Source organism: Gouania willdenowi, chromosome 20, assembly GCF_900634775.1.
Source record: "Gouania willdenowi chromosome 20, fGouWil2.1, whole genome shotgun sequence".
NCBI classification, from domain to species: Eukaryota; Metazoa; Chordata; class Actinopteri; order Blenniiformes; family Gobiesocidae; genus Gouania; species Gouania willdenowi.
This window is the reverse complement of record NC_041063.1, coordinates 111,128-131,746: the sequence shown is the minus strand read 5'-3', so window position 1 is coordinate 131,746 and position 20,619 is coordinate 111,128. Positions and strand designations below refer to the sequence as shown.

General features: G+C 39.8%; 2 long non-coding RNA genes across 3 annotated transcripts; one reads left to right on the top strand and one right to left on the bottom strand.

The window, feature by feature from the left end:
* Positions 1 to 2,638: 2,638 nt before the first annotated feature.
* Positions 2,639 to 12,059, bottom strand: LOC114454527 (uncharacterized). Of its 2 annotated transcripts, XR_003672552.1 has the most exons (5): positions 11,877 to 12,059; positions 6,281 to 6,354; positions 6,089 to 6,183; positions 3,594 to 3,695; positions 2,639 to 2,699 (listed from the first exon to the last, which is right to left on the bottom strand). It is a non-coding gene; the product is annotated as an uncharacterized LOC114454527 (long non-coding RNA). The 2 variants fall into 2 exon arrangements; XR_003672551.1 differs by lacking the exon at positions 6,281 to 6,354.
* Positions 12,060 to 14,918: 2,859 nt separating this feature from the next.
* On the top strand, positions 14,919 to 15,503 carry LOC114454437 (uncharacterized). The gene is made up of 2 exons (XR_003672539.1): positions 14,919 to 15,155; positions 15,410 to 15,503. It is a non-coding gene; the product is annotated as an uncharacterized LOC114454437 (long non-coding RNA).
* Positions 15,504 to 20,619: the final 5,116 nt, after the last annotated feature.

Below are 20,619 nucleotides of genomic sequence, written 5' to 3'. Positions count from 1 at the left end.
TTTGTTATGTTAAAATTACACTAACTTTGAGGTTTTTACTGTAAAAATAAGCAGGTTTCATTGGATTTAATAGTAATAGATGTCAAGGCTACAAAACACAGGAGATTAAATCAAACAACCTTTTTACTTATATTAGACGTGCACACATTCTCAGACATGCGCAGTAGCTACTCTGGAGGCACCTGGACTCCAGGTTGGGCATGGCTTCCTTCCGTCGTCAATCTTCAAAAGCGTGGTAAGTAAAAATGCTTCCTTAAAAATACAGTGTGAATTTGATATTGTGTTTACCTATTTGAGTGTTCTCAGTGTTTTTAGTCACACTCGGTTGTGTGTTTTGGTAGAGTTTTGAAAACGGTAATAGCTAGCTACATACTCATGCATGCAGTTCATTGGTAATGTAATTTGATATTATTTTTTAACCATATTAACTCACAACGTTTTAGCTGTAAGATAATATATGTATAAGCAAACACCGCTGCCCTCTTGCATTTAAATCCAGCTTCAGGTCCAGTTTGTTCTCCAGGGAATGAACAGTAGAAAGAGAACTGTGCTTCCTTCCATCCTGCTTTCTAATGTCACCAGCAACAACAAGGAGTTGATAATGTCACTGATGTAGAACTACTAACTGTAAAAATGCAGACATTGCGTTCCCTGATTTGTTCTAACTTTTGGCAGTCTATAAAACTACATGCTTTTCACTGTCTGACCGATTAGAAAAGACAAAAACATGTAATTCACCATTTCCTCTCCAAATTCAAGTTTGTCCGTCTGTTTGGAATCCTGCTATTTATCTCCAAAATGGCCACTACAGGTTGATGACGTGCTGTAAAAGCCCTCTATACTGAACCATGTTTGTATATGTTAAATTCAGTGTGGGTCAAGAGTATTTTTATATATTTCATAAGCAGGCTTGTTTTGTGACTGTATATACACATGCGGTTATTTGTAAATGCTTTGAATGTTGCCAAATTTTAATAAAGGCTAAATTGAAATTAAGCAACTTTAATTGTATTTATTTACGACTAAGGTGTTGCATTAACACCAATCTACCACATTCATAATGTTGTTTTGCAACATTAAGTTAATTGAACTCAATCATACTAAATAAACCTAATTTTGTGTATGTAAATCCAACATAATGTGTTTTTGCAATGTAATAATATAATGTAGCTTTAAAGTAAGACACTTATGAAAGATTTACTAAATATGTGTTGTTCACATTAATAGTGTTTTACCTTTCCATTTTAAACAATGCAGATGCGTGGAACCGATTGACATAACATAGTTAAGTAAAATCAATTTTTCTTTTCTTACAGTGTGGTTTTCCTATAATCTGCAGACATTTGGACCCCAAACTGGTCCGTATTTGAACCCTCAACTAAAATGAGTTTGACAGCCCTGATATAGATTCTGTCATTAGTGTATAATAATAATAATAATAATAATGTGACTCATTCTTCATATACATCATGTATGAATACAGAAGCTATAGAATGTATATCCTGTATAGAAAGTGAACAAAGGGGAACTTCTTCCTGCTTCCTTTCCAACTGATCATTGTATTGATCTTTTCTTTCAGACCACACCTTCAAAGATCAACAACTTCCTGAACTGTTGGTGTCCATTTTCCAGCTGACAGCAGGTTTATGTTGGAATCCTGTGCAGCCTGATCTCTGGGTTCTTCAGTCCAACACTGGAACCAGAAGGTGTCGTCACCATCCGTGTGTTGCTGGGATCTGAAGATGATTCCTGCTCCATGTCTCCATCCACACAGAGCTGAAGGTCTTCCCACACTCGTCACATCTAAAAACATTCTTCTTATGAACTCGTTGGTGGAGATTAAGGTTAGATTTCCTCTTGTAAGATTTTCCACATGTGTCACATTTATGAGGTCTTTCTGATGAGTGGCTGGTTTGGTGATATTTGAACTGTTGATATGTTGTAAAAACTTTGTCACACTGGTCACAGGGACACACTTCATGTCCAGTGTGAGATCTCAGGTGGATGATGAGATTGAGTTTCTGTTTATATATTTTCCCACAGTGGTCACAGCGATACAACTCTGCTCTGGAGTGAGTCTTCATGTGCAGCGTTAAATCTGATCTGTGTGTAAAAGCCTTTCCACACTGTTCACATCTATGAGCTTTGATTCCACGATGAAGGAGGACATGTCGACTGAGGTTTCTAGAAAGAATAAAAGTCTTTCCACATTCCTCACATCTGTATGGTTTGGCTTCTCTGTGGATACGCTGATGCACTATTAAGTTGCTCTTCTGTGTAAAGGCCTTCCCACATCCATCACACGTGTGTGGTTTCTCTCCACTATGAACAAGCTGATGGCTTTTTAGGTGCTGCTTAAGACCAAAACCTCTTCCACACTCGTTACATTCAAACTTTTTCATTCCAGTATGAACAGCTTTGTGTCTTATTAAGGTAGAATTCTGTGTAAAAGCTTTTCCACACTGGTCACAGCTAAATGGTGTAGATCCAGAATGGATTCTTTGATGTACAGTGAGGTCTGATTTAAAGCTAAAGTCCTTCCCACACTGGTCACATGTATGTTTAGCTTTAACTCCAGCTTGGCTCTGCTGTTGAACTCTTTGCTCAGAAGTTTTTATCTTAGATTTGTTTCTTTGTTGTGGCTGAGCTTTGTTGTCCTGAGAACGTTGAGGTGTCACTTTGTTCTGGCTTCCAGAGTCCTGTAGAACAGTTAGAGATTAAACACAGAGAAGGAACCAAACAAACATTTATTTCTAAATGTGTTCCTAGAAAGAACAGTGGCTGTTAAAGATGGATCAGACATAGCATTAGGCTTAGTAGGAGATCAACTTCAATAGAACATCCACATGGACGTCAGGAACCAAGGTTTACCAGCAGAACATTGACCAAAGCATCACTGCCTCCACAGCTCAGTGGCAGGATGGACATTAGCACTTGTCTCTGATCAAATGAAGATTATTTACATCTTATTAAATAATGAGGAGAAAATATGAGGAGAAGCTCAGATTGGTTTGTTGAAAAGAAGCAAACAAACAAGTTGTGCTTTAAATGGTAACCCGTCTAACTGATGACCTCTTTCTGATTGTGTTGCTAGTTGCTGCTTGTAACTGTAGCTGTTCCTTTGATGTCTAAATAAACTCTGCACTATGAGCTCAGAAATAAGTCTTTTCACAATAAGAGTCAGACTAGTGTTCTGTATGAGATAAGCTCAGTTAAAGGCAGTAACAGAGGCTAACGCTGCTAAAAAGTCTGATCAGTGATGTCACACACAGTGAGAACAAGTTGATCTGAACTGGTTCTAGAGCCACAAATGGAAACAATAAAGTCTAACAACAACATGTGATTCTTGGAGGATCTTCTTATTCACACACTGCATTATTAAAGAAAATGTGTAAAAGCTGACATTTCTAATCAGGGCTCATCATGTTATGGCTGATCTGTTGTTGTACTTCCTGTCTGTCATTGAGCAGTTGGAGGTCATGTTCCACCAGAAGTCCAGCTGATGTTCAGCTCTAAAGGTGTCCTTCACTGGTTCCACATTCACTGGTTTTGTTCCACGTTTGCTGAAAGACTTCAATCCATTAATTTCTCACCTTTTCTGAGGAGTCCATGTTTGCTGTCACGGCTGAGTGGTTCCACAATCCTCCTTCAGATGCCTCCATTCACCTGCAACATCAGCATGGAATCAGCTCCACCTGAAGGATGGAAGAGAGAGAATGAACGTGAAGGATTTAAAAGGATCATTTTGTTCAGAGATCACATGATGTGGAGGAAAATATTTAGATTTTGGGGCTGAATAATTTAAGTTCCCATTGATTTGTAAATGAAGGTCTTCAGTGGAAACAGTTTGACTTTGTTCTTACAGGATTAATGAACAACTTGTAATGAGCTCATGATTGGCTAATTAGGGTCCTATAATATCTGCATTAATGGAATCACAGACAAAAAGACAGAATCGTTAAATAAAAATAGAATCCACTGTTAAATGCAGAAAGTTACATATTATGAATGAAACACTGTCATCGTGAGGCAAAGGGAAATGTTTCAGGGGACCGTTCATTTGGTGCACCTCAGCACCCCTCCTGGTCCTGAGCTAAACAACATGTTGAAGCGTCCAAAATGTACGAAACACGTCTAAACTACCAAAATACTGAGCAGACCAGTTCCCACATAACTTTGATGTGTCTGTGAAGCTACGGCCATTTCTGGTGAAGAGCTGCAGTTGTTCTGTTGTTGTGGACGAGATCAAGGATGACAGGGATTGTAGAGTCTGAAGCATCGTAGGTTCATGATAATTTGATAATGCCCTGCGCAGCAGGGATGTGATCTCTTCCTGTATCACACCGGCCGACTCTCCATGGACCCGAGAGTGATTCACGCCGGCAAAACAGGGAGGAGCGGAACTAAACTGCAGCCTGTAACCCTTCAATATTGTTTGTAACACCCAAGGCGGAGCCGCGAGAGCTCTCCATCCTTCTATCCTCAGGGAGAGAGATGTCAAGTGCTTTGGTTCATCCATGGATTCATCTCGCGGCAGCATGCCGTACGTCACCAGAGGGCCCAACCGCAGCGCGGAGCCCGGCGTCACAGGCCGCAGCCCAAGCGGGCATGCTAGGGCGCGGCTCGCACCGTCCACACCACCTTCCCCAGAAGACCCCAGCCCACGAACCAGCCACAGCCCAGCAGGACCGCACAGCCCCAGCTGGCGCAAGAACAGCAGCCCAGGCCCCGCCCCCACCAGACAGCGCAAGCCACAGGGCAACGGCACACAATTGGTGCGGAGCAGCAGCCCCCAGCAAACCCCCCCCCATGCCCCCCAGAGACCCACCGCCCCACCACACCTGACCGCACCCTCCTGATGTATTTGTGCTCTACACGGCGGCCCAGCTGTCAACAGAGGGGCCAGGCCCCCCACCCGACAGGCCCAATTGTGTGAAACTACCCACCCCCCTGTTATTATTATCTCCATTCCCCAATGGAGAGGCACTTCCCTATCCGATGAGTGAATGTGTGTGTTTAGTGAATGTATGAAGTGCTATTAAAAAAGGGTGGATGGAGGGGAGCGGTGCTCCCCATCCAACCTATGTGTATATATGTGTATGTGGTGCAATAGCTCCGGAGGGTGGAAGTGGTGGTCCCACCCTCCAAAGGGGTGGTGTGTTGAGGTGTAAATAAAATTGGAGGGATTAGTAGGGCAGCCAGAGGTGGGAGTGCCGCCCCTGCGCCACTACTTAGTAGCACAGGAGGCGGCCCCCTCCAACCCTGGCCTCACCATCCAGCCCCCCAAAGATTGGGTATATGTGTGTGGTGCACCAAGTGGGTGAGCCAGACCACCTGGGAGTGAGTGAAGTGTCCATGTGGGAGGCCTGTCTGGCATGAGCCCGGCCCGTCCACATAGCGGGCCCCGCTAAAGCAGGGGACGGCCGAGCAGGAGAGAGGCCAGTGCCCACACCAGGGCCAGCACAGGCCTGCACGGCACCACCATACAGCACCCTCCACAGGGAGGCAACCCTGGCTCTCCCTAAGCACCCCCAGCCAGGCACCGCACACGAGTGCTGCCAGCAGAGGCCTAAAGGTCTAAAGTTGGGGTTGTGCCAGATTGGAGACAGCACGCTAGTTTTTAATTGAACATTTGTAATGTCCAGGTCTTTCCACCACGCAGTCAGGGTGGAGGCAATCAGTGGGTTTTTAAAGCAGTTATGACGTTTGAGGGTCGTAGAGATAAAAGGGAGATCAGAGAGTTTAATATGTTTGCAGTCTAGCTGTTCTATTTCTAGCCAGGTGTTGTGGTATTCTTTTGGTTTTAGCCATTCTGTTAAATATAGAATTTGGTTTGCTAAGTAATAATGTATTATTTCTGATTAGAGTCACACTTCAGGGTGAGGGATATCGGTGCATGATCGCTAATAATTATAGGTATTTTATGTGCGATGGAATTATTTGAGAGAAAGAAGTCAATTCAGGAGAAGTATTTATGCACAGGGAAGAAGAAGGTATATTCTTTTTTAGTTGGGTTGTTTAGTCTCCATACGTCTCCTATTCCAAGATCTTCCATGTAATTCATTAATACTTGTATTTGGGCACTTACTGGATCTGTCTAATGATGTGTTGAGTCCCAGATTCAAGTCACTTCTGATGATTAAAGATGAGTCAGCAGAAAGGTCCGATAACTCCGAAAAGACTCTATGGAAGAAATCAGGGTCGTCATTATTGGGGGCATAGAGGTTTAGAATTGTGAAACATTTATTATAGATTACCACTTTGATAATAATATATCTACCCTCTGGGTCTATGGTGGAGTTCATTATGTTAAAGAGCAACCTTTTGTTGAAAAGAACCGAGACTCCTCTTTGCCTGGAATTGAAACAAATTACATATCTTATTAAATTTTGAGTCTGTCAGAGATTTTTCTTCTGATTTAAGTGAGTGAGTTTCTTGAAAGAAAACAATGTCTGCATTTAATCTTGATACATAATCAAATATCTTAATCTTTTTAGCCTGCCAGCGAATGCCACGCACATTCCAAGATGTTACTGTAAACTGAGACATGGAAAGGGATATGGTTTAGTCCATACGAATGTGAGCATAACCAAGAGTCTGTGAGCATTTGTGCACAGCTGTGTCGTGATAGACTTAGATGAAAGAAAAAAGATTAGAAATACTAATCATAGAATACCTCCACGGGGTAAGGGGCTGGGTTGAGAAGGTTAATGAGAAGCACAAACATACAACAACAACAACAACCAGTACCAAAAGAATAAAACAAGCAAGGGGTAATTATATGAAGCGTAGGGGGGGTGGGTTAGGTTAGAAGAAAGAGTTGACATGGGGATAGAGTGTGTCATATACACACACACATACTTACATTTTTTTTATTTTTTTAATACTAGTACAGTGCCCGTCGGAAGTATGTATTCATGTAGGAGCATAAGGGGTATATTTGCGGGTGCAATGGGTCATGTGCATGACTTCATCATCTCTTTTATATTTTTTTGTATGGTGTATTTTTCTGTAACGTAGGTTTTTTGGAGCCATGTGTATTTTTGTATAATTATTGTTTTTGTTCCTATTGTAGTGTGATTCAGGAGTAATTTTGTGTATTTTTCTGTAAATGTATGTTTTTTGAAGTCAAGTACAGTTCCCGTCAGAAGTATGTATTCATATAGTGGAAGCTTAAGAACAGTTGTCAATTATGGGTATAATAAAAACATACTCTGTAGCATTATAAAGGGGTAGATTTGCAGGTGCAAAGTAAAATAGCGTGTGTAATTTCCCTGGTTTAATTCTATGAGACATGCGTATGAGAAATGTGCTGGTTTTTTTAACTCATTTTTATATTTTTTTTGTTTGGTGTTTTTTTCTGTAATGTACAGTGCCCGTCAGAAGTATGCATTCATGTGGGATTATAAGTATTTAGTTTAGTGTATTTTGAGTCATTTTCATATTTTTTGTTGTCTTTTAGTGTGTGTGTGACTGTCTAGCTTTCACTAAACGTATCTATTGTCAGTAGTTAGGTGTAGTGGCAGGTGTGTTGAGAGTGAAGCTGCAGTAATCATCAGGCTTCACTATGTAGCACCGTTTACTGATCTGACTCAGCACTACAGTCACTACCACCTAATGGACGGGTGTCGTGACACAGACTGTAACCAGACTAAATGGTGGTCCGTTGCGCGCGCACACACGACAGACACGACACACACACACCAGTTATAAAACATATTGTCGTTAGCCCGCGGGACTTTATAACGGTAGGGGATCTAAAACTGCCGTTCTTAATACAAGAATTCCCCCTCTACCTTGTCACCGAGGCTGGCTGCCTATCCTTTATTATTGTTTTCTAATAAAAGATAAGACTAATTGTACCTCCTCTTATAGGAAGTCTAAGAGTCGTCTCGCTATTTTGTGGGATTGATATTAAGACCCACCGAGTGTAGGTCAAAGCTGGAAACAATTCTTTTTTACAACAGTATGAGCTAGCCCCCCCCCTTTCCCTTCTCTGTGAGGAAAGGAACCGAGGGGGCTTTCACTTACCAGAGGTCTAGGAGTGTATCTTTTTCAAAACCCGGGCGCTGTCTCAGGTGGATGATTGCAGGCGGTTAATTTACTCAAGAAGGCTTCTTAATAGTTAATATATTTTATTAAAGGTTTCACAAAAATTAAACAAAAAGAAAATCAAAAGTCAATCACAAGTTTCAAAGTATCAAAGTCCTGAACTGACAGCCGACAAGAACGGACAGGGGCCTGCCGAACAACCAGAATGTCCATCTCTAAAAAGCTCTCCCTCTAAAAAGCTCCCGTTCTTAAAAATCAGTGAGATATATATAGCAAGAAGCGTGGCGTGATAGTGTGTCATAATTCATGCCCTGACCGCCTTAGCGAATAGGAAAAGAGAATACAAGTTCATTTTTTTTCAATGCCTTACTGGTGTAACAGATGCTTCAAGTTCACTCAGATGTCATGGCATACAAGAGTACAAAAGGTTATGCATATATGCAGATGTCATGGTTCAACGGGAGTACAACAGTGTAAAAGGTTGCACAAGGCGTTTTAGCAAAACACAGTATCCCTTTTTTTATGAAAATAGAAGTGTTAGCACCAGATGGTCATAACTTTTCTTGTGTAACATTTTTCCTATCATTTTTTATAATAATGGCAGTTTAATAGGCGTGACACATCAGGACAGGCATATAGCTGTAGTGGTTAAATAAACACTTCTTTGCAAAATAATGAATGAATGATTAATACACACAACGTACAACACATATATTTGATATATTTTCTCTATCTGTAAAAAGCTTAAACTGTGGAACTTTCCAGTTAGTTGCTGGCCGCTTGCCCTTCCTACAGGATGGAACACCCATTTTTGTACTCCTTCTCATTTAGGTTACAATAAACCCTTTTTTATAAAATCATCATGCTTTGACTGAACTTCATCATTCAACCAGAGCACAAATCATTTTGCCAAAGGAGGCCAACCGCACTTTTAAAAACCATTAAAAACTGCATCATAAAAAAAGGGAAGAAAATGAACGGAGTATGAAATGATCAGTGCTAAGGCTAACCATGAAGAAAAGGTGGTAATGCTGAGGGATCCCAAAGAAAAGAAAACAACACATTCACAGCTAAACAATGACAATAAGTGATAGTTTCACTTCTCTGGTCTTTGGAGACAGCAGACGTGTTTTCCTTTGCTCCGATAACACGACCTTGGCTACAGCTGGCTACAGCTGGCTACAGCTGAACAGCCTGAACAGCCTGAAAAACTGGGCCCAAGACTGAAGGAAAATGGTGAAAAAACCGCAGGGAGGCCCTTCAGAACCCAATTCGGGTTTGGAAGAGGTCAAGGAGATGATATGCGAGGGTCTACAAAACCTATCTGCCGAGATAAAGTCGTTGGAAAAGACGCTGGAAAACTCACTGGAAAACCTACAAAGCAAAGCAAAGGTACTGAAAGAAAAGAATGAAAGAAATGCTGAAGAGATAAAATTGTTGAACGCGAGGGTTGAACAGCTGGAACAAAAGGAAAGAGAGAAAGATGTCATCATCACAGGCCTAAAGATAAAACCCAGGAGTGACGAAGAAACAAAATCGATTGAACAACAGGTCATTGACTACCTGAAGTCAAAGGACATTGTCCTGAACCCTGACAACATCAACTCCTGCCATCTCCTGCCAAAGAAAAATGATAACAGAGCTGTAAAAATAACCTTCATGAATATAAAATTCAAAGGACATCTACTCAAGCAAGGAAACAAACTCAAGGGAACGAAGGTGTACATCAATGAAAACCTGACGAAACAAAATGCAAGCATTGCATGGAAGGCACGTCAAATAAAAAAAGAAGGAAAGATTTTGAAGACGTGGTCAAAAAACTGCAGGATTTACATCCAGGAAGAAGAGGACGGAAAACCAGTTCTCATCAAAACGATGGACAACTTGGGAAAATACGAAGGATCCACCTAAACAACAACACTACTGATGGTAATCATGGATATGGACCCAGATCTATATAAACACTGGAAACAAAACTCAGACTGTGATTATTTTACGGAGACCGAATTAAATGTGGAAACCAAGAGTAAAAAAGGTCTGTCATTTATTCATTTCAATTGCTAGGTGGTGGGGTGATTAAGGATTACATTAAATTTAAATTCAAAGTGTTTATTGTCATATGTGCAGTTAGCAGTTAGAAACACGCTTATGAACTAAGATATATTACATTAAAATACTACCTTGCTTGTGAACTGGGATGTGGTGATGTGTTTATACAAGTTCTGATCTGATCCCATCATCAGACAGTGAACAAAGATAGAGGAGAACAACACTGACAACAGATGAGAATACACAAAAAAGGACGTTCAGAAGAAATCAAGAATGTTTTGACCAGAGAGACATGTAAACCCATGTAAATTTGCGATGGTAAAACAGGGGACGGGACCCGGATAAGCAAACTGCTTCTCTCGTCTCCTTTTTCGGCATGTACAAAGAAGAAAAAAAAAAAAAAAAAAAAAAAAAAATGAATGTAACCATGTCGGAAATAAACTGAATAAATAAATAAAAATAGTTAAATACCAGAATAACTCTAACACAAATGTAACAAACTACCTAAAATATAAAGAGACTAAAGTAGAAGCTATAAAACAAACACCATTAGAAAAATCAACAAATCACAATTATATCAAAACTTAAACACAATGTAAACAATGAGACGCATCAAAACAGAAGGAAAAAACGAATAACATGACATTATTACACAGTCCTGCTACATTATTATGAGGCACCATTGAAAACCCTGATTGAGGTAAAAACAAAGGAGTTTCTCTAGCGGTTGAGTTTCCACTTCAGGTTCTGTATCGTCTACCAGACAGAAGGAGTTCATCCTCAGGGTAGAAGATATGAGACGGCTCAGATTAAATGTGTGATAACACACTGTTCATACATGGACTGTAGGGAAGAGTTGTTAGTCCTTCCTACAACCTTCAAGGCTTGTCTGCACCAGACCACTTCATTTTTACTCAACTGGACACAAAGTTTACCGTACCACGCTGTCATTCTAGAACCAATGATGCTTTCTAAAACAGCTGATGAAACAAAAACATCATCTTGACACCAAACACTCTTAGTCTGAGTAAAAAATACAACCATTGCTGTAAACAGGAACACAGATTATTGACGTGTGTTATTTAGATCTAGTTCCCTTTTCTCTGATTTTTGAATCCAAGTCCCTCCTTTGTCCCACTTCAACATTTTACTGAGAAATCTATTAAATACATCTATAGATCATAATGATGGAATGAATAAGTGATAACACATTAAAAATAATCTAATTTTATAAATAAATGGAAATAAACATTATTTAGTTCAGTGGTTTCAATCTTTTTAGATTGTGACCACATTTTGATATTAATTACAGTCATTATTAATGATAAACTGTTGGAAAAACTCAAAATTCTTACAATAAACCTTACATTGTCCTGAAATGATGACATATTTCCCTTAATTAAATAGAAATTGGTCAAACAAATCTTGGAAATGTAAAGTATAGACCCTGTTAGGACTGATATATGTCATTGATTGATTAGATATTGTCAGTTTCTAACATATTTAGTATTTTATGTATATGCAGAAATGTTAAAATTAACCTTTTTCCAGCATCAAATCTGTGGCCCTCTTGAGATCAAACTGGTCCTTATTTGGCCCCTGAACTAAAATGAGTTGGACACCCTGGTCTGGGGCCTCCAAATCACTAGAACAGCCCCTGACTGCAGGAATCACTGCAAAGCAAAGCAGCAGCGTCTCCACCTCTCTAATAACACTAGCTTAGCTTAGCATAGCGTAGCGTAGCTAATGGGAAAGGAGGAACAGGATAAACATACCTGTCAGGTGGTGTCACTGAATGGACAGGTGAGCTCTAACGCAGCAGGTGAAGTGGGGCAACGAGGCAACAAAGGGCAACAGCAGCATTGAGAGCAACTAAGAGAATGCTGTTGGTCTCCGAGTGTGTAAACACAACAGTTCCAAACTACACACCTGCTCCAATAACTAACCACAGACAAGAAGCTGGGACACAAGGAAGTGGGGCGGAGCCAAGCTGAGAGCAACAGGTCCAAAGTTGATGTTTTTATAACACCTGAGTGATACGAGCCAATCAGAGGGAGGAGAGAGAGATCACCTGCAGGAACGCCAATAATCCTGTTATTAAACATCACACATTTACACTATTTTACACCATTAAACCTGTGTTTGACCCCAGGACTTCATTTGATCCGGAGCAAGATCTGGAACTTATTTAATTAGATCCAGCACCTCATTTATTTTTTCAGCACCTAATTTGCTAAGTATTATATTTGTACAGTTGTGTCTTTTATTGAGTTGAAATCACTGGAAATGTCATTGTAAACACAAAACTAAATGTAAAAACTGAGCAGGAGTGAGGAAGAGAGGGGAAAGTTAGGCCACGCCTACGCTACATCTAAAGTGTGATTTTCCTCAAAAATTGTGTCTTGTCAGCTTGGAAGACGGTAGAAAATAGCAAAGAAGTCAGTTGGATTTAAAGAGTTTTTTAAGCCAATAAGTGAAGCTAAGCCTGAGCAAAAGAAGTCTGAGTTATGTGGAAATCGTAGCTAGTAGCAGCAGTTAGCGTAGCTAGTAGCAGCAGTTAGCCTTGCTAGTAGCAGCAGTTAGCGTAGCTAGTAGCAGCAGTTAGCCTTGCTAGTAGCAGCGGTTAGCCTTGCTAGTAGCAGCAGTTAGCGTAGGGTTGCCAACCGTTCCGTAAAAAACGGAATCGTTCCGTATTTAGAAAAAAATGGATGCGTTCCGTATTAAAGTAAGAAGGAACGCCATTTGTTCCGTATTTCTGTCAGAGCCAAAATGAGCAAACATTAATCAATGAACGAGAGAGGACGTTTTATTTTGAAACTGCACGGTATGCCAATTTCCTACTCTTGTGTTTTGTTGTCACCAATGAGATACGGGCACTTACATTCCCACTCAGCTCATTGGTCAAGATAGGCTCACTTGCTTGTAAGGAAGATGTGTCGGCGAAACAGAGAAAAACAAAGCAGCATGGACGACACCGGCTCGGAGAATATACAAGATTTGCCAACCAGTACTGCTTCTACAAGCACTGACAGTGCTACACCTCCCAGGAAGAAACAAAGACGTTTACAAAAATATCGAGTTGAATGGGAAAAGGATCACGCATGGCTGGGGAAAGTGCATGACAATGAATATAAAGCAAACTGCATAATATGTCGGCGCGTATTTTCAATTGCCCATGGTGGCATTCATGACGTGAAACAGCATGCAAGTGGTACTGGACATGTCGAAAGACAACGGGCCAACCAAACAAGGGGAAGCCTTGACCGATTTGTTGTCCATCAGGCAACTCCAGAGGCAGATGTGGTAAGTACTTCTGGTTATAGAAACGTGCAATGAATAAATGTCAGACTCAGCATGTTATTGCCAGCGATATTACAATAGGCTTTAATGATAGTCTACAGTAGGCTATCATTAATATTTTATAATACTTTATAAATAAAATGTGATTGATTTATTGAATATAATTGCAATTGGTGGATTAATGCATAAAATGTATTTCCAAAAATAACTACAAATACATAGATAGGCTAATTGATGAGCACAAAGACCTTATACATTTCTAATAAGTTCAAACTTTTCATAGATATTTTCATATGCATATGCATATTTTCATGTGCAGACAGATATATATTAATTGCATGTTGGTAACCCTTGATGTAACAGAGTTATTGATTATTGTAACAGAGTTATTGAATATTAGTTATTCTGTAGATATAATATGCTTCTGTTTGTTAACCTGGGTTTAGTAATACACGTCGACTATAGGCTAATAAGATAATTTATTTTTTTCCTTCTTGATAGTGACTGCTGCAGAGGTAGCTCATGTGTACCACACAGTCAAACATGGTTTAAGTTATAACTCAGCCGACTGTGCACTCAAGTTGATCACCCGAACGCTGAGTGACTCCAACATTGCCAAGAAGATGTCCTGTGGGAGGACAAAAGCTGAGGCAATTGTGAAAGATGTCCTGTCTCCAAAGGCGATAGAAGCTGTTATCAAACAGTTGAAAAGAGATGGTAATCCACTACCATTCTCTCTTCATACAGATGCCTCAAACAAAGGCAATCGCAAGATGTTTCCCTTGGCTGTACAGTTTTTCACACCAGAGAATGGGATAGTCAACAAAGTAATAGATTTTGTAGAAAATCCAGATGAGTCTGCAGAGGGAATAGTCAGATCAATCCAAAGCTCCCTTGACAACACAGGTTTATTCCTTGATCATGTGTCTGCATTCAGTGCTGATAATGCAAATGTCAATTATGGTGTCCACAATTCTGTCTTCACAAAATTGAAAGAGATCAACTGTGAGATACTTCGTGGCAACTGTCATGCACATATCATTCATAACACAGTGAGAAAAGCTCTGGACCAGCTTTCAGTGGATATTGAAAATATTGTCCTCAAAGTTTATGGCTTCTTCTCCATCTCTGCCAAAAGGAGAGAGTCTCTGAAGGAGTTCTGTGAGTTTTGTGATACTGAATTCCACGAAATCCTGCGCCATGTAGTGACCAGATGGCTGTCACTGAACCCTGCAATCACCCGCCTGCTCCAAAATTGGATGCCACTAAAATCATATCTGATTAGCATTGGTGAGGAATGTCCAAAGCGTCCTTCAAACATTGCTGAGGTTGAGAAAAGACGCTCCTGGACCAGAGGAGGAGGCAGACATTGTAGAAGTGTACCTTCTCTTTTGCAGTAATATCATGTCCTTGTTTGAGGAGGTGGTGAAGAAGCTGGAGACAAACGTAACTTCGTCTGTTGACCTTTATTGCATCATGGAATCCTTTCTGAGGAGACTAATTCAGAGAAGAGATGATGGTTTCTACGGTTATCTCACACGACAGAGGCTCCAGCATCTCTCACCATCTGAAGCTGATGTTGCCAAGCAGGAGTTTACTGCCTTCTTAAACACTGCCATTAGTTACATCCAGAAGTGGTTTGACTTTTCAGAGGAAAACTGGCTTTTTCACCTGCAGCCCCTCTCTTTAGAGTCTGGGAAGATATCTTTTGATGAGATGGAGAAGATCACTGAGCGGCTTCACATGGTTAATAGGTAAGTTAGATACAAAATGCAAATGTATACCATGTTTTACTATTGTTGATGATTATGAAAGTCCATACAACTCATAGAAATATTCAAATAAATACATGTATATACACACACAACTTTCTACACATATAATTAATTTAGTTAAATAAACTGCAAAATACTGTATAAAGTTCTGAAATGTGTTTTATTTCTGTATTGACCACCTTATGGCCTGTGTACCATTTATGACTAACACAACCTTTCTTCTCCTCTGAAAGACTTAACATCTCCATGGACAGCCTCTATGAAGAATGCATGACCACAAATAACCTTCTTGCACACCTCACCACAGTGGCCCAAGAAAAGGAACAGTGGCAACGCAAGGGAACAGCAGAGAGGTGGATGCAAGTTCTTCAGGCAACTGATCTCCCCAACATTCAGGCTGTTGTATCCTTTGTCCTCAGCATCCCATCTTCCACTGGGTTTGTAGAAAGGATTTTCTCCTTCATGAAAAGCAAATGGACAGATGTGCGGAACAAATGTTCCATTGAACTTATTAGGAGTGAGCTTATTGTCAGCCTCAATTATGACATGTCTTGCTCAGAGTTTTACTCTGCAGCACTGAAAGACAAACAGCTCCTTGCTGCAGCAAGAAGTCAAAAGAAATACCAGTGGAAAAAGTAGGTTATGTACCACTGAGCTCTTAGGATCCCAAGGTCATTCACATTTCTGTTTCAATACAAATGAACATTCCAGGCATTTCAGGTAAAAAGGTTTTTTTTGGCACAGTGCAATGGTTCTTTGAAATTGTCTTTACCATTTTGTACATTAACAGTCCTGTATTGCACACTGTTTTAAGTTAAAGAGGACTATTTTTTCTTAAGAGAAACCTTTTTTGCATTTTGCACATTCAGTCTTCATATCCCACTGTTTTTAGAACACGAGGACAATTCATTATTTAAAGGAAAAACTTTTTGTTTCTGTTTTATTTGTTTTGTTGCTAGTTTGCACATTTTACAAGCTTTTAGGCAAGGCAAGGCAAGGCAAATTTATTTATATAGCACATTTCATACTCAAGGCAACTCAATGTGCTTTACATGATAAAACATTCAATTGTTTAAAATCAATAAGAACATTTAAATCAATAAGAACATTCAAAATCATCAGTAAAATCAATTAAAATCATCAGTAAAATCATCATGACATCAACAACATGACAAAAAATCTCTCTCGCAATCATATGCAGTAGAGAAAAAAAAGTGTCTTTAACTTTGATTTAAAAATGTTCACATGTGATGCTGACTTCAGCTCCGCTGGCAGTTTGTTCCACTTCTTTGCAGCATAACAACTAAAAGCAGCATCACCATGTTTACTGTGAACTCTGGGCTCCACTATCTGATCTGTGTCCATAGATCTGAGAGACCTGCTGGGTTCATACCTGACTAACATGTCACTGATGTATTCTGGACCAAACCCATTCACAGATTTATACACCAGCAGCAGAACTTTAAAGTCTATTCTGAGGCTGACTGGGAGCCAGTGTAAAGACTTTAAAACTGGAGTAATGTGCTCTGACCTCTTTGTTCTGGTTAAGACCCGAGCTGCAGCGTTCTGAACCAGCTGTAGCTGTTTGATGCTCTTTTGGGGGATTCCTGTCAGAAGACCATTACAATAGTCCAGTCTGCTGGAGATAAAAGCATGGACAAGTTTCTCCTGATCTTTCTGAGCCATTAAACCTTTCACTCTGAAGATGTTCTTTAGGTGGTAGAAGGCTGTTTTGTGATAGATTTGATCTGACTGCTGAATGTAAGATCTGAGTCAATCAGAACACCAAGGTTTTTGACTTGGTCTTTAGCTTTTAAAGATCGAGACTCAAGATAATTGCTGACAGCAGTCCTCTTTTCCTTGTTACCAAAGACAATCACCTCCGTCTTGTCATGGTTTAGTTGAAGGAAGTTTTCACTCATCCATCAGTTTACTTTTTCTAAACAGTCACACAACACCTCAATGGGACCATAGTCATCTGGGTTCAGTGATAGATATAGTTGTGTGTCATCTGCATAGCTCTGATAATCAACCTTACAGTTCTGTAAAATGTGTCCTAAAGGAAGCATGTAAAGGTTAAACAGAAGGGGTCCAAGAACAGATCCCTGAGGAACCCCACAGGACATTGGTAATCTGTCAGATTCAAAGTTTCCAATGCTTACAAAATAGCTTCGCTCCTCCAAGTATGACTTAAACCATTGCATTACTTTTCCCATTTAGTCCAACCCATGTTTGCAATCTGTGCAACAAAATTTGTAATGATCTACAGTGTCAAATGCAGCACTTAGATCTAATAGAATGAGAACAGATACTTTTCCTGAATCAGTGTTCAACCTTATGTCATTGATCACTTTGATCAGATCAGTTTCTGTGCTGTGATGAGAACGAAAACCTGACTGAAATTTATCAAATATTTTGTTGAATGTTAAGAATTGACTCAGTTGGTTGAAGACCACCTTCTCAATGATCTTGGCCATGAATGGAAGGTTGCTGATTGGTCTATAGTTAGCCAGTATAGAGGCATCCAGTGTTCTCTTTTTTAACAGCGGTTTCACAGCAGCTACTTTCAGGGATTTTGGTACGGTGCCTGATTGGAATGATCAGTTAATTATCTGACACAAATCAGTGACAATTGACTTTACAACAGTTTTAAAGAAGTTTGAGGGTATTGTGTCAAGGCAACACGTTGATGGATTCAGCTGCTGAACAGTCTCCTCTATTGTTTTTGGGTTCACTGTAATAAACTCTAACATTGTAGTTGACTCATCCCTCAGTGGTTGAAGCTGTTCAAGCTTTTTGTGATTTTGCTGGTTTGTTCTGATGTTTGACCTTATTGATTGTATTTTTTCATTGAAATATACAGCAAATTCATTGCATTTCCAGCTGACAGTAATTCAGGGGCTATCTGATCTGGGGGGTTGTGAGCTTTTCAATTACAGAAAACAACGTGCGAGAGTTGTTGACATTTTTGGCAATAATTTCAGAAAAGTATTGCTGCCTTGCTTTGAACAGCCATCATTGAATTTTCGCAGACTTATTTTGTACAGTTCTAGATGAATTTGGAGTTTTGTTGATCCCCATTTACGCTCAGCTCTTCTACAGTCAGATTTCAAATTCTGCATTATCTCAGTCCTCCTCCAAGGTGTTTTTCTGTGTGTTTGGTTTTCTCTTAGTTTTGATTGGAGCCACCACATCTATGACATTACAGACGTTTCTATTATACTCATCCAGAAGATCATCAACTGTCTCAGCACTCAATGTTGGTGTCATTGCTATGGCTTCCATAAACTGTGCACTTGTGTTCTCATTTATGTACCTTTTCTTTAAACACACATAACTAGGGGGAACAGATGTTACAGTCTCTAGGTCAAAAAAGACACAGAAATGATCAGATAGAGCTAAGTCTCTTACATCAACAGCAGAGATATCAACACCTTTAGAGATAACCAGATCCAAAGTGTGACCTTGAGTGTGTGTCGGACCAGTCACATGTTGTGTAAGACCAAAAGTATCCATTAAAGCATACAGTTCTTTGGCAGTATTGTCCATGTTATTGTCTACATGAATATTTAAGTCACCTGTTATTATTAAAAAGTTGTATTCAGTGCATACAACTGACAGCAGTTCAGCAAACTCATCCATGAATTCTCCAGAATATTTTGGGGGTCTATAAACGACTAAAAACAGAACTCTTGAATCACCCTTCAGTAAGAATGACATATATTCAAAGGAGATAAAATCACCAAATGTTATTTCTTTGCACTGAAATATTGATTTAAAAATGGCAGCAACTCCACCACCTTTCCTGTAAGTACGACACTTATTGAAATAAATAAAGTCTTGTGGTGAACTTTCATTGAGAATAGTATTACTGATACCATCATTCAACCATGTTTCATTAAGAAATAAAAAGTCCAAGTGATGTGTCAAAATAAAATCATTAATTATTAGTGACTTGTTAACAAGAGATCTAACATTAAGAAGAGCTAATTTTAAAGACTTTACTGGAGACACTGGTGGACTTTTTGGATGACATGTTATAGGAGTCAAATTTTTATCTCTATAAAGCTTTTTGCTTTTCTTTAATTTCACAATTTTACCTGTTACCTGTCACCACAGGAATTAAAGAAGCTGCATTAACTCCATAGGGCCCTGACTTTTTCTGGTTGTTCCTAAAAATAGAGCTATTGCAGTCTAGACCCAGCACACATCAGAACTGTGTCGCTCTAAGTTGAACACAGCTGGCCTGAGGAGAAGAGTGATCCTGAGCCTGGTATCGTCGAGGAGGGATGGGTGGTGCAGATTGACCATGGTGGGGTAAAGGGTGGGGTGTCAGTCTTGTGCCAGCCAGAACCAGCTCGTTCATCTGGGCAGTTAAATCCAAGAAGGCAGGGGTAGGAGAGAAGCTGGATGAGGTGGAAGTAGGTGAATTTTGGGTGAAGCAGGTGGGTCCTGAGATGCGGGGGTTGGGTTGACCTCTTCATTTTGGCGATTTTTATTTCTTGCTGGAAGCTCATTGACTCCATGTTCTTTCCTTGTTGTTTTGTTCTCCGATGGTACATGTTGTCCTCTGTCTTTATCAGAACTGATAGCAGTGTGACTGGTGAAGTAAACAAGTTGGATGTGAAGAGTTTTACTCCAGCCTTGTTTAGACACAGTCCATCTGCTCTAAAAAGATGACGACGTTCCCAAAAAATAGGAACATTTTCTATAAAATTTAGTGAAAGGGCAGCACAAGCCGAAGACAGAAATTTATTCAAAGAGTAAATCCTTGAGAATTTCAGATCTCCTTTGCGGACTGGAGGTATCGGGCCACTGATGAACACTTTAGCTGTATACAGCTCACAGTTTTTAGCAGATGGGTGAATCCTGCTTAAACACCTCAGACTCCTCCTTGGCTAAATCATTTAACCCAAAATGCATCACAACATTTTCAAATGTTCAAATTTTAGAACTATTCAGAATAATTTCTGTTACAGAAATTATATTTTTTCCAGTGCAATAAATAGATAATGTTGTAACAACAAGTTATTTCTGTGTATTCCATGGAAGGAGGGGGGGGTTACATGGTGGATTTGGTGGGAGTTGTTGCCGGGGGGGGGGGGTCCTTGCTGTTGGGCAGGGGTGTTCCTATTTTTTTTTTGTAGGGAGTTGGCAACCCTAAGTTAGAGTAGCTAGTAGCAGCACCTGAAGCGATGATGCTAATGCAGGAGAACCTTCCTCCACAGACAGGGACACAGGAGGAAAAAATTGAAAAAATGTATAAAAGTTGAATATGTTGAAAAGTTGAATGGGTTGAACAGCTGAAGTTCACAGTTGAAGTTTAAAATGTTGAAAATGAGGATGAGAAAATGAAACATAGCATAAATTAAATTATTTAAACAGTTTTGACACCAAACTTGTTGAAATGTGTTAAAAATGCAGAAGTAGTTAAAGATTAGAG